Source organism: Megalops cyprinoides, chromosome 18 (assembly GCF_013368585.1).
Source record: "Megalops cyprinoides isolate fMegCyp1 chromosome 18, fMegCyp1.pri, whole genome shotgun sequence".
Lineage (NCBI taxonomy): Eukaryota > Metazoa > Chordata > Actinopteri > Elopiformes > Megalopidae > Megalops > Megalops cyprinoides.
Window position 1 is genome coordinate 11,954,548 of NC_050600.1, and position 12,359 is coordinate 11,966,906.

Sequence of the window (12,359 nt, forward strand, 5' to 3'; positions counted from 1 at the left end):
GCTGCATTCAGCCAGTGTCATCAGTCAATAAGTCAGATGAATGTGCTTTGCTGAAAAACCGGGACTGTTTACACCAAAGCTGCTAATGTTGCTGCAACTGTATTGAACCTTGTGGACATCATGGTGATTTTTGTGTATTCTGTTGTTACTGGGTCAGTGGGACTGGGCTTGTAGCAAAGTTCATAAGGATTATATTTGAATTTTGAGTTGAAAGTCAGCCCTCTCACAGCAGGGAATTAAGTCCCGTAGCACTTGGAATGCTTAATTGATGATGACTGTAGCCTGTGTAACATTTCTCTGTGTGTTGTATGGTTGTAAAAGCTTCACTTACTGGTTTTGTTCTGCAAAATGCATTCATTCTGGGTTTTTTTTTTGTTTGGTGACATCTTTGCAGGAATTTTCTGTATCTTGTGTCAAACTAAATACCATCACAGCTGGAATACTTAAGCAACATGAAACTGCAATAGATTATCTCACCTGAACACCAGCGGGGATTGAGTACATTTATTCATTTATATAAAATGTTGTGTCATTGATTTTGTTTCATTTTCTTCTTGCTCCGGGGCTTGCTGTGCAATTACTTGTTAGGTTATCCATTGTTCTGTATGCTTTCAGCTTTGGTATGTATTGCAATTCAGTGGGTGAATAACAAAAAGTTGTTGGAAAAAACTGGATACTCAGCAACAATAAATTGTGGAATTGGAATTTTAGATTCACAGGAATTATTTTCATCATATCCACCTACATACATTACTTTGTGCTGACAGCGTGAAGGTGGGCTTCCATTTGAAACAGTGTTTGAATTTTTGCAAAGCTTAAGCTTGACATGAATAGGCAATGTTGAGCTTTTTTTGCCGCAGAAGTTAAATATACATAATTTGCTTGAAATATACTGGAAAACAATGAGCAATTTGTCAAACTGTGTTAAATACCATTTCTTGAAAAATGCAGGGAGTGCTGTTGCTGTGCCCACTTCTGTTCTCTTCTATAGCACTTAGAGCAATTTTCCTAAATTAGTCTATAGATAAAATAAAGTGACATCCACAGTATCCCGCTGGCAATAACACTACACCATTTGCCCTTGGGAGCAAAACCCATACTCTGCAAATGAACAGAAATGCAGAGACAGATCCAACTACAGAGCTGGTGCAGAGTTTCCTAAGGGAGATTCTGATCTGCCCTTGTGCCATGAACCCTCCCCTTGTAATCAACCCTGAGACTTTGGCCTTTCTCCTTGATATGTTTTTAGCCAGGACAAGTGGGAGTTATGCAAGGTGCAAAATTGCAGTCGAACTATGTTGAACACCAAGTTATTTTTAATATTGTTTTCCACTAAAGCCATGTGCATTTGTATTTCTTAGAGTTTTGAATATGCCATCAGAGGCATGGCAGCAATGGCAAATTTTGGGGGGGGGGGGGAGGTTGGGGGTGAGGAAGGAGGAAGGCAGTATTTTTTTGGATGTTAGGGAAAGGAAGATTCATAGCAGCATTGGTAGTGGCTCAGCAAAAGTGTGTTTCATTAAGATCTGCATGCGTTCATGCATTATTCCCTATAGCAAGACAATTCTGTGTTAAGTGCTTCTTTCTCATATTTACACAATTATGGTGTGTGTATATATAATTTATTGATAGCCTAATCCATCCTCTGTGGCAGAAAGGCACTTTCAGTAAATATTTAATTACTTGGCGACATATTGCACTACAGCTGGATGTACCTCAACACACACTTTATTCAGCAAGTTTATCTGATTCACTCATCCTATACGAAAAACAAGTTTTCCCACACATTACTGAATATATTAAACTGAAGCACATTCATTTAAACACACTATGAATACTATGACTATGAGTAATATCATACTCTTTGAGGAAATATATTCAGTTCAGTTAACACATCTCAAGATGCTAGTATGCATATTTTCAAAATTGCACCTGTAAACATAATTAATGCCTTCGGGTGGGATTGTTGGTGGCACCAGATCAGTGTCAATATGGATGTCAAAGTCAGCAGAGGCCAAAATATGCACTTAAAGGAAAGAAAATGTAAAATGTTACAAGGTTACACTAATCAATTAGTAAGTTGTGGAATTTTTTTCAAAATTAACAGTGTGTCTCACACTGATGATGTAAACATTGATGATGTAAAGGCACAAACACTTATCAATGTGAGAGTATTGTAACATACTAATGCCGGAGAGTATGCCTTACAACTTGCAGTCCCAAACCAAAGACGGACAAACTGTATGTTCATTGTTTAGCTAATCATTTATGTGTTGGAGTGAAAGCATAGGAAACAGAAGAATGTATCTGTTCTGTTTTTACCCTTCTGCATGCTGGCTCAGTTCTGCTGTGTCAAGTTTGTGGGACATGATTTCAAGTCTGTTATATCTCTCCATTGGTGGTGAGAGGATGGCTTTTATCTACTATCTCTCCTAGCTCTGTGGAGCTTGTGTAGAAACAGTGATGCAATGTACAGTGTGTTACAGAAACTCTTATATATCTTAATCCTGCAACTTACCTGCACATGAAAGTAAACAAAACTGCTCTCTGATTTTTTTTAACAGTCTTTTACAGCGGCAGATGAATATTTTACTGTATAATTTGACAAGGTGGTTCCAGACTACATCCATTCATTTCATAGCTTGTAGTTGGCCCTGTCTGCAGTGGCCTTAGTGTCTTTGGCTGGGGCAGTAGTCTTTGCAGTAGCTGTCCCTCTGAGAGCAAGAAGTATTCGTAGAGTGCAGGAAATCCTATTTTGTCAGGATTTTTAACCCGTTTGATGCTAGCAAGCAAGCTACAGAATGGATAGATTAGATTAAATTATTTGAATTCAAATTAAATAAGTGAAGTAAATAAATAAAGTTACCTCAAAGTGTCCAAAACCAAAATGGTAAGCACTAATGATATCTCTACGTGATCCCAACAGAACATCAGTCAAAGCAATTTTCGTGGCTCCAAAGCTATATCCAAAGCTTCCCATACAAAAAATATGCTCTGAAATGATCTCCTGCATGATATTGAAGCCCAACAGGTCTCTACTCACAAACCAGCCATACTTAACGAAGTACTTTCGAAACGGGGTTCCCTCTTGCCCTGGCCACTCCAACCTCCACTGTGATTGTCATCAATCTATATTCCCTTATGATTATGTGACTGCTCCCATCTGCTTAATGGACAACATGATAAGTACCTGTGCTCAAACCAAACATGTCTATGTATGTGTATAAATGAGTGTGCATTTCTGATCTCAGCAGTCCTTTCATTTCATCATTTCAGTAGGCCAGTGTAAGGTGGCCTTTTTCATTGTGGCCTTGTGAACCATATTAATGATGTAAATGACTGAGCATTGGAAGTAAGCAAGATCTTTTTTATGCATATCTGAAGGTCTACTGAAATAAGCCGCCTAAATAAATTATTGTTTTCCATGGAAGGTTTATCTGCATTCTGTCAGGTGTGTAGGAATGTTATTTCAATTATTTTATTTTTATTTTGAATTAGATTTTTTTTTTGTTTCTCAAAGTTCACAAATTTAGTGAACATGAAGCTACATATACTTACTTAAACATAAACTTTCTGCATTTCTCTATGTACCAAAGAAGGCTGATATGGCTATGATACAATTCATTATTTTATGCGTGTTCTAATAATTTTTTTGAGGTTAACATTAAAATTGTTTAAACTGATAAAGCAAAGGAAAAGGTTAGTGGTCATTGTTTGAGTGCTTAGGTTTAGAATTTCAAGGAAATGTGTATTTCATGGACATTTTAGTGGGCCGGTTGAAGGGACTATATTTAACCATACAGTGTTAAAACAACACAGTTATGTGTAACTATATAATTAAGATTACAATTGTGTGAACATTGAAGTGGTGAGGAAGAAAAGCCACCCAAGCTTCACAAAAATTCTTACTTTTAATTATTCATAAGCATTTACAAGTTACTGCAATATGCACAAAAGCAAAAGGATATGTTTTGGCTTAGGTTGTTGAGATACATTGGTAAGATAACAGCAGACATCCAAAAATCTACTTTTTGAATTTAAGAAAAAAGCCTGATTTTGAAAACAACAGAAATGGAACTAGATTTTGTTCAGTTGGAATAATTAGCTATTTACTTTGAAGGCCTCATGGGTGATGCAAAGTGTATGCATTTCAGTGGAGTATTTGCCATTATCTTAAAGGCCAAGACAGACCATGGATACTTCCTAAAACATTGCAAGTGAGAAAAGAGGTCCCGCACGGGGAGAAAGAACAGAACCACACACTTTACGGCCATCAATCATCCCGACAGCATGTTGACTCTAGAGCATTAAAGCATGAAATCCTCAGGTCTCAACTAGATGATCATGCCATTCTGAATTTAGAGTCCTAAAGATAACATCAACATGTAAGGGGGGACAGGCAAGCTCTACTGACTGAAAATGTTAAATTTAATGTTAAAGACCTGTCACAGGGCATGAGCGAATATTTACCCAGTATGGTAATTTTTTTTTTTTAACTTAACATTCCCCCATGTATTCCGGGCACGGTGACAGTGGCTCTTCTTGACATCCACATTTCTTGTGCTGCTATTTATTATTTAAATGCTTAGGGTCAAGTTATTTGCAGTGAATCAAACATATTTGCTTTGAACTAATAACACCCCAGAGGGGAGTTGCAGTGTAGAAAAATGTATAACTCATGCCTCTACATTTCAAGTGGTTTCTCTTTATCAGATTTAGCATGAGCAAAGGTGGCCTTCTTTAGTGACCCTTAAAGAAACTATAGAGTAAATGAAAAGAAGTACAGTAGCAAGAATGAATCATGCTAATTTTTAGATTTTCTATCCAAAAAATTCATTGCATTCATGTCTAGTTCACCATATACTAATCATTGTTATTCTATGGTATTTGGCTCTTTTTTCCAAGGATTAATATCTTGTGAGGTGACCTATGTATGACAGTGTATTATTCATTTATTCATTTTAGCTCTTTGATTAACTGCTGGTTTGATGATGGATTGATAAGTGCCTCATGTCTTAAGTGCACAAATCGTGCCACTAAAGTTTGTTTTGATCCCTATGCTGCAGATGAATTGTATTCCTTGTGGAATTGACTGAATATTAAGTAAATGCTGTTTTTGCTTCTGTTAGTTTCCCCCCCCCCTTAAAATCAATATTGAATTTTTCGGTAGAAGTTCAGTAGGACTTTGAAGCTTTTAGCCAGTTTTTATGACGTTTGTCCTATTTCTTGACTTTACTGTTGGGTCCTTGCAATAATATTTTTCATAACGGACATATTGAGCAATAAATGTGTAATCCTTCAGTAATGTCTAGCGCAGATGATGTTATTAGACTTGCCAGCCTGAGGTATCTGTGCATGTTGGACGGTTGTCAGCCCCCCCAATCTGAAACCAACTGGTCCAGAAAATGCATGCCAGACTCAGAGAAAAGCCTAGAGCCTGAGTCTGCTGCCAAGAAGTCAACAGAGACTGTGGCATTACAATAGACTACACTGAATTAATCATACCAGTTCTGAAATGAATTTCTTCTTGGCCGTCCTATGCACAAGGAAAACGTGGAGTGCCAGAGTTTGCTTTAAAGATTACACAGTCCTGATGGCCTGTTGTGAGGGAGAAGTAATATACCCTGTCAGATTGATCCGAGAAGAAATGGAAAAGCGGTCCTCATCTTTGCTTTGAGATCTTTACACTGACAGAGGCACCGCCACCAGTAGGACACCCCTGAAAGAAAGGCATATTGTTCCATGGAAAAGACTGGGCAGATCAAAGGAAATGTTTGGAAATCCTCCCTGGGATTAATGAGACAATATGTTTTGACACAAATGCAGTTCAGTCACAGAATCTCAAGTAGATATGGAATGTTAAGTTTTTGAAATGTATTCAGACTTAATTACACCATATGTCAAGGCAACAGAGTGAGTTTCACCAGCTGCGTTTGTCAGGAAGGGAAAAAAAAAAAAAACAAATCAGAAAAACGAACAAAGATCATCATCAGTTTTTTTGCCTACACAGTTTATAAAATAATACTGTAGCATAGAAATTAAAGAGATGTTGAATCTCCTTGCAGCAATTATTAGTTATTCCATTGAATGGGAATGAAAATGTGCTCTATATGGGTCTTTTAACATGTGAATATTGTTTTTTTGCACACAATATAGGCTGCCCATTGAGTGGATAGCGTCATTTTTACCTGTATGTGTTACAGTGTTACGGTATTGTCGTGGAGAAAATTTAGAACTACATGTTTTGGATCTGCGAAAACTGTAAAATACATTAAAAACTGCTAAGCTCTTAAGTCAGCTTACTAACATCCTCAGCTTTCTGGATGAGTGCTCTAAAATGCAAAAATGATCATTAAGCAGCTGTTGTCATGTGTTGCATTGATACAAATTACAGAAGAGAATCCAGTTCTTTCTCCATAGTCAGACGAATGTCAAAATAAACTGCCATAAAAGATTGTGCTCACAAAAACTGTTAGCTGAGAACATGGTGTTTCTTACATTTGGGAATGAGATGTGTGTGAGAAAGACAAATACATGGGATGTTACTAGCTGAAGAGTTTTAAGATAAATGTGTAAATTACCTATGTATACCTATGTCTGGCTGTCCATCATTTCCAGTGCTGTTGCTCTTACACTAAAATGAGGTCAGTTTAGTCCATTTTGATGCCAGTCAGGAATCTTTTACAACTAAATGTATTGGAAGTTATTCAATGAACTTGCTCAAAACTGGCATTAAAAGCCATCCGAATGGATTTTGCAGCATTTGAAATGCTCTGGTTTGTGTCTTTACTTTTCAGGGTTTTACTGTTTTCACATCCCACCTTAACAATTCTTTACTTTTGTCTTTCATCTTTTAATGTGCATCAGTGATGTGGCAGATGTTTATTTTTTTTTTTTTTTGTGTGAATTTGGTAAAATGCTGAGTGACTGAGAAACTCTGTCACTTTCTCAGCCTTCTTGTATGTGTGTGTGTGTGTGTGTGTGTGCAATGAATTGTTCCTGCTATCTGAGGTTTAACATAATTTTAATAATGGTGGGAATTGCGCTCTTTTTGTTTCATCTCAGCTCTTTGCTGTACTTATAATAATTGCATACTTTGTGTGAGCAAAATCGAATGAAAGTAGTGTGAAAAGACAAACTGGAATGAGTTGTTTTAGCTGACCCGTCTCTGCTGCTTTCAGGCTCAGTTCTCTTATCAGTGGTACAGTTTGCACTGTACGTTTGTTACAAGGTAGCTAGCTGGTATGGATTAGCACATACATACACAAGAATGTTACAGTGGCAGATTATGAAAGACATCATTAGTGATGGCATTTGTATTTGCTACTGTATTAGTATATATTTTTCAAAGGCTCAAGATGACTCCAACTTCAGATAAATGTGTTGGTGGTTTATGTGCACGCATGTTTGTGTTGACAGACATATTTTTGAATTGATTTGAATGAGTTTGTGACTCAAGGAGTCAGTTTGACTAGGTTTCAGGCTGTGCAGTCTGGTTTAAATGTAAAATTATGCAAACAAAGTCACAGGGAATACTTCCAAGATAAAATTACAAGTGAGACTTCAGCCAGCACAGCACAAGTGAGAAATACCTGACCAAATGCTGGTCATTAATCCTCAGGGAGAAAAGGCCAATACATTTCATTATATCGGAACCTGTTTACAAATGCTGTCAGTATTATCCTGAATCCTATCTAATTTCACATCATGTATCTCACTTACAATCTAGCTCTTAGTGTAGCATTAGTTTACCTGTCTTTGTTAACACCATATCATGACCTCTTGCCATGGCTCTGCCTACAACATAACGAGGCACACAGAAGAATCAGTGATGATCAACATCTGTTTTCTCCCAGCTCTTTTAATCATAAGAAGATTGATAGAGCAGAGTTTCTGAGTGATTCCACCTTCATTGCAGGCATCTAGGCTCAGGTAAACTGTACCTTAGAGCAAGGGTCACTGAACTGCAAGGAGATGTTCACCCAGTGCTGATTTTTTTTTACATCCACCATTGGAAAATTGCATTTCTACATGGACCTTGTACCCTTCACCAAACCAAGTTAATTATCTCGACATGGGGAGAGCTGTAGGGTTGGTAACATTAACTTCTTGACCCCTCTGACACGCTGTAGCTGTTCTGGGGTAAAACCCTTTAGGGATTGATTCATGACAGTGTTTGGCTTATCGTGGGCTGAAATGTACATGGTAATGCTCCCCTGTGCTCCTTTAAGGTGGCATTACTTTTCACAGATATGTGCACCAGTGAACACTGTATATCATATGTTATAAAATAACTGAAATAGTTTAATGTGTACATTATATAGTAGGATATAGTTTACGGTATATGCAATTTTAAGTTTTTTCCATTTTATTTATTAACACATACTGCATTTTGTGTTCCAGGGTTGCATGCATGTAGGTGGCCAGTAGAATATCCCAAGATAGACATGTTGAATAAACAGGCCTGACATCCACAAAGATCTGAAAAGGCAGCTTGTGCTGATATAATCTTTCTGAAAGGACATGGCCTGGACAAGGCTGCCCAGTCCATTCTGTGTTCATTAGTAGGCTAGAGAAACCCTTGATAAAGAATGCATTGACAGTCTGCTCATTAGGGGGGCCATGGCTACATGGACTAAAGTTAGAGCAATTATCAGTCACTCAGTTGCAAAGGGGAGCTGACAGGCAGACACCATTCCACATTTACGAACTGACAGATTCATTTGTTGTTGGAGGCTTAAGATATCTATACAAGGTGTGTCAGTCGATGGTATTCTTTTCATGGTTATTTGCTACCACGCTTTTGATTAATTAATTGATACAACTTTCTGGTCTGTCACGGGTCTGCTCAACTCCGAGAAAGCCCTCCTAACTCAGACCATCTCTGATGGCCTGTTTAAAAGGAGAAGTAAATGATGACTGGAAAATGCAAAAATCCATGAGTTGATTTTTCTGTTTAAACCACCATGACAATTAATATGACTGCTCTTGCACATTGATATAACTACATTACAGCATAATTAGTAAGGAAGGCAACCTTATCTGATCATTTTTGTTAACATTGTGGGGGTTTAATTTTTTAGGATGCATTTGAGAGATGTTATTGCCATAACTAACATTCAGTGAGATGTTTTCAATGAGAGCTTAGCATTGCATGAGTAATACTATATTTGCACAAGTAAGATGTTTATTTAAGAGTGTTGTGATCAAATCACACGATGGAACTGGGACAATGATGCCATTAACTGTTAATTGTTTTTCCTTTACAAACACTGTTTTGCTGTACATTCCAGCATAGATAACAGAGTGAGTACTATGACTATCATGGTGTCTCATGACCATCAGATGACACAATGTGTTATATTACACAGTACTGCAGGTATTGTTTTTTAAGGTTTTATCTTCACGTGAGCATGCTGAAAATATGTTCATTACACTCATGTATGTAGGTCAGTTGGGGACATAAACAGGCTTTACATAGCAATATTTACATTCAGCTGTATTCTAAATTAGTAATGCTTGGCATGCAGCTATAATAGATAAAAATATAGTTGCAAATTGCAGAATTTGTTTCTCAGATAAGGAAAACAGCAAATTTATGGTTTGGGGTTTGGTATGGTTTATGCTATCAGGCATAACAAGGAAATGCCATTAATAGATTTATTTAACATGGTTTCAAGTTTGATAAAAATTTTATTACAATTTACCTCCATGCAAAATAACAGTAAATTCTACCTCTGATACTGATTCAGTGTTGGGCAATAACAAGATCTACAGCAAAAATGAGATGAAAGGCAGATATCAGAGATGTGTAAACTGATAAAGGGTGAAGCTGATCCTGAATCAGTTGTTGGAAGCAGAAATTAACAAAAGCCAAATGGCCTGCTATTCAATAACTTTGTTTCTTTTCAGAACTTTAAGAATGAGCATCTTGTGAATTCCATACAGAGTATGGTAGTTGAACTGTGTGACTTAGATATTTCTTCTTTCCAGCTCCCAGGAGGGGTTTTTATACAACATGTTGATATTTTCATGTTGAAATTAATATACATGTTGCAAAACAAATCGCGTTTGAATGTGGAATCCCTTCTACTGCATTGTATTTCTGCTTGAAAAGAAAACTGTCATATCATGTTTTGGATTGGATTCTGGGAAAATATGAAAAAATATTTCCCACTCTGACACAGAGTGCTAAATGATACTTGTCAGTTGTTACCAGTTCTGTTGATGCTGTGTCATTTTATTTGTTTATTTCATGCGTTCCTGCTGTGAACACCTTGTCATTATTTTGCTTTACACTACTTTTCCTATGCTAGTTCAGGTTAAAATGTTACTACGCTCATTTTGTAAAATCATTATATTCCCACCCCTTCAAACCAAGAAAAACTATTGTCTACTCATTTGTGGTGATTTTTTCTGTTAGCTGTTTTGCCTGTGTTGCTATAGTACAAACATTACACTAGCATTACACTCAGCCTTGCATATCTTTGTGCTATTACACCTCCTTCTTCTGCTTTAGTGTAGAACAGAATTCTTTGCAGTGAAATCCATCTTAAGAATTTAGCGCAAATGCTCCACTAAGTCACCTCAGTCGACCTATACCAAGGAAAAATGTTTCATTCTTTAATGTGGTATACCTTAGAAAAAACAAATATTTGTCATTTCAGTTGTGACCTCTCCAGTTTTGTGAAATAAAAGTATTGGATATATGATTGAATGTTGGTTTAAACAGGTCTCGCCGAGTATTACATTCATGGAGATCAATACTCTCTATTACATCTGATGGATTTCCAATCACAGCGGGTGCATGTTCCTTACATTTCAAGTCAGCAAGAGTTAGATTGCCCACAATTACCTTATATATCTCTGTGTGATTTGCTGATTTCTTTTATATCTGTAGAGATATTGCTCCTGATTCATGCTCAGCGGTAGCAACAACGCAGCTGTTGCATAGTGTCGCAGACATAAAAGTATTTCCATTAATAACCTTCTTGATTGCCTTAACAATTAATTGTTTTTCCTGGATAGACCATGAACAGTGCAATTAATTTAAGACATCAAGATCTAAAGCTGTATCATCATTGAGGGAATTTGAAAATGACTCTAAGTACACAGTGGCCTCATTGACAGAAGGTGTGCAGCTAAAAACCGTGGAAATTAATGAAGTGGTACGGTGTAATGCCACATTGATCTATTAGAAAATTTCTGAAAGTGGGGAATCTCTAATTTGCCAACAACACCCTCCAAAAAGCAGCAGTGTACTAAATGACCAGGCTCTTGGGCCCATAGCCAGGGGATTGGCAGCTACAGATTTCTGGCTTGTAATTTTCCACCTTCTCTTTCATGTTGAGGTCATTTGAAACTTCAGTCATACAGGTGATTTGAGAATATTTTCCACAGCTTCTGCGCGGACAGAAAAAGCCTCTGTGCCATTTTTATTTATATTATTTGTATCTTTGGTATGTATCCACAGGGACCATTGATTGTGTTGTCTTTCTCTCACGTTACACAAATAGTATCTTACGGTAAAGTCAGGTAAAATGTGATAATTACTGAAAAGTAACACTTCTGGAGAGAAGAAAAACAGCCACATTCTTAATGTGTCAGTAGTTCTGTTCATGATTTCTCTGTTAAACGAACACATTGAATTGAGGTAGATGCGGGAGAAGGAGGAGCTCTGTAATTTCTTTCCAGAGGCAGTGACAATAAGAGACATGTATCTGCACATGAGTGCCATGAGTAAAGAACAAAGAAACACTCAAGGAACACCGTTCATTAATGCAGAGACCACATAGCACCACATATTGTTGCAGAAGCTTGTTCAAAAATGTTTGTAGTTAAATGACACATTTTCAGAGCAGACAGCAGGAAAATGGAGGTCGTTTGTCTCTTTACATTTGTTTATTTTTCCGCCAGTCCTATTTCTGCCTTATTTTCATTTGCTCGGTGGCGTCATATGGACAGCTTGTTGCTTTAACTTATGGCATGCAAATCATGTTGTCTCAACGTGGCATGACTTAGACAGGTACAATCCAGTCCTGAAAGGTCAGGGTCAGTGGTGGTGTAGCCATAAATGGGAGTAATAGATAAACTGGCTAATAGCCCCACAGCTAGACTTCCGCATGCTAACCCTTTCTAAAATGGGTGACTTACGATGTGGTATTTCTCTTCCGTTTTGCTAGACTAATGTGTTTGAATTTGATGGTTCTAATCTGGTATGAATTGTTAGACTGCAGGATATTACATGCTGTATGACAAGGAGTTTAGTCTGTACCACACACACACATATAAAAATTATATTTGTTTGTGTGTGTGTGTGTGAGTGTGTACACAAAAGTATTCAAGTACATGTGATTGGT

General features: G+C 37.2%; 1 protein-coding gene across 6 annotated transcripts in view; it reads left to right on the forward strand.

The window, feature by feature from the left end:
- Window positions 1-12,359, forward strand: part of LOC118792928 (adhesion G protein-coupled receptor L3-like) — a 190,802-nt gene that overhangs the window by 43,840 nt on the left and 134,603 nt on the right. The gene's annotated exons all lie outside the window — the stretch shown is intronic.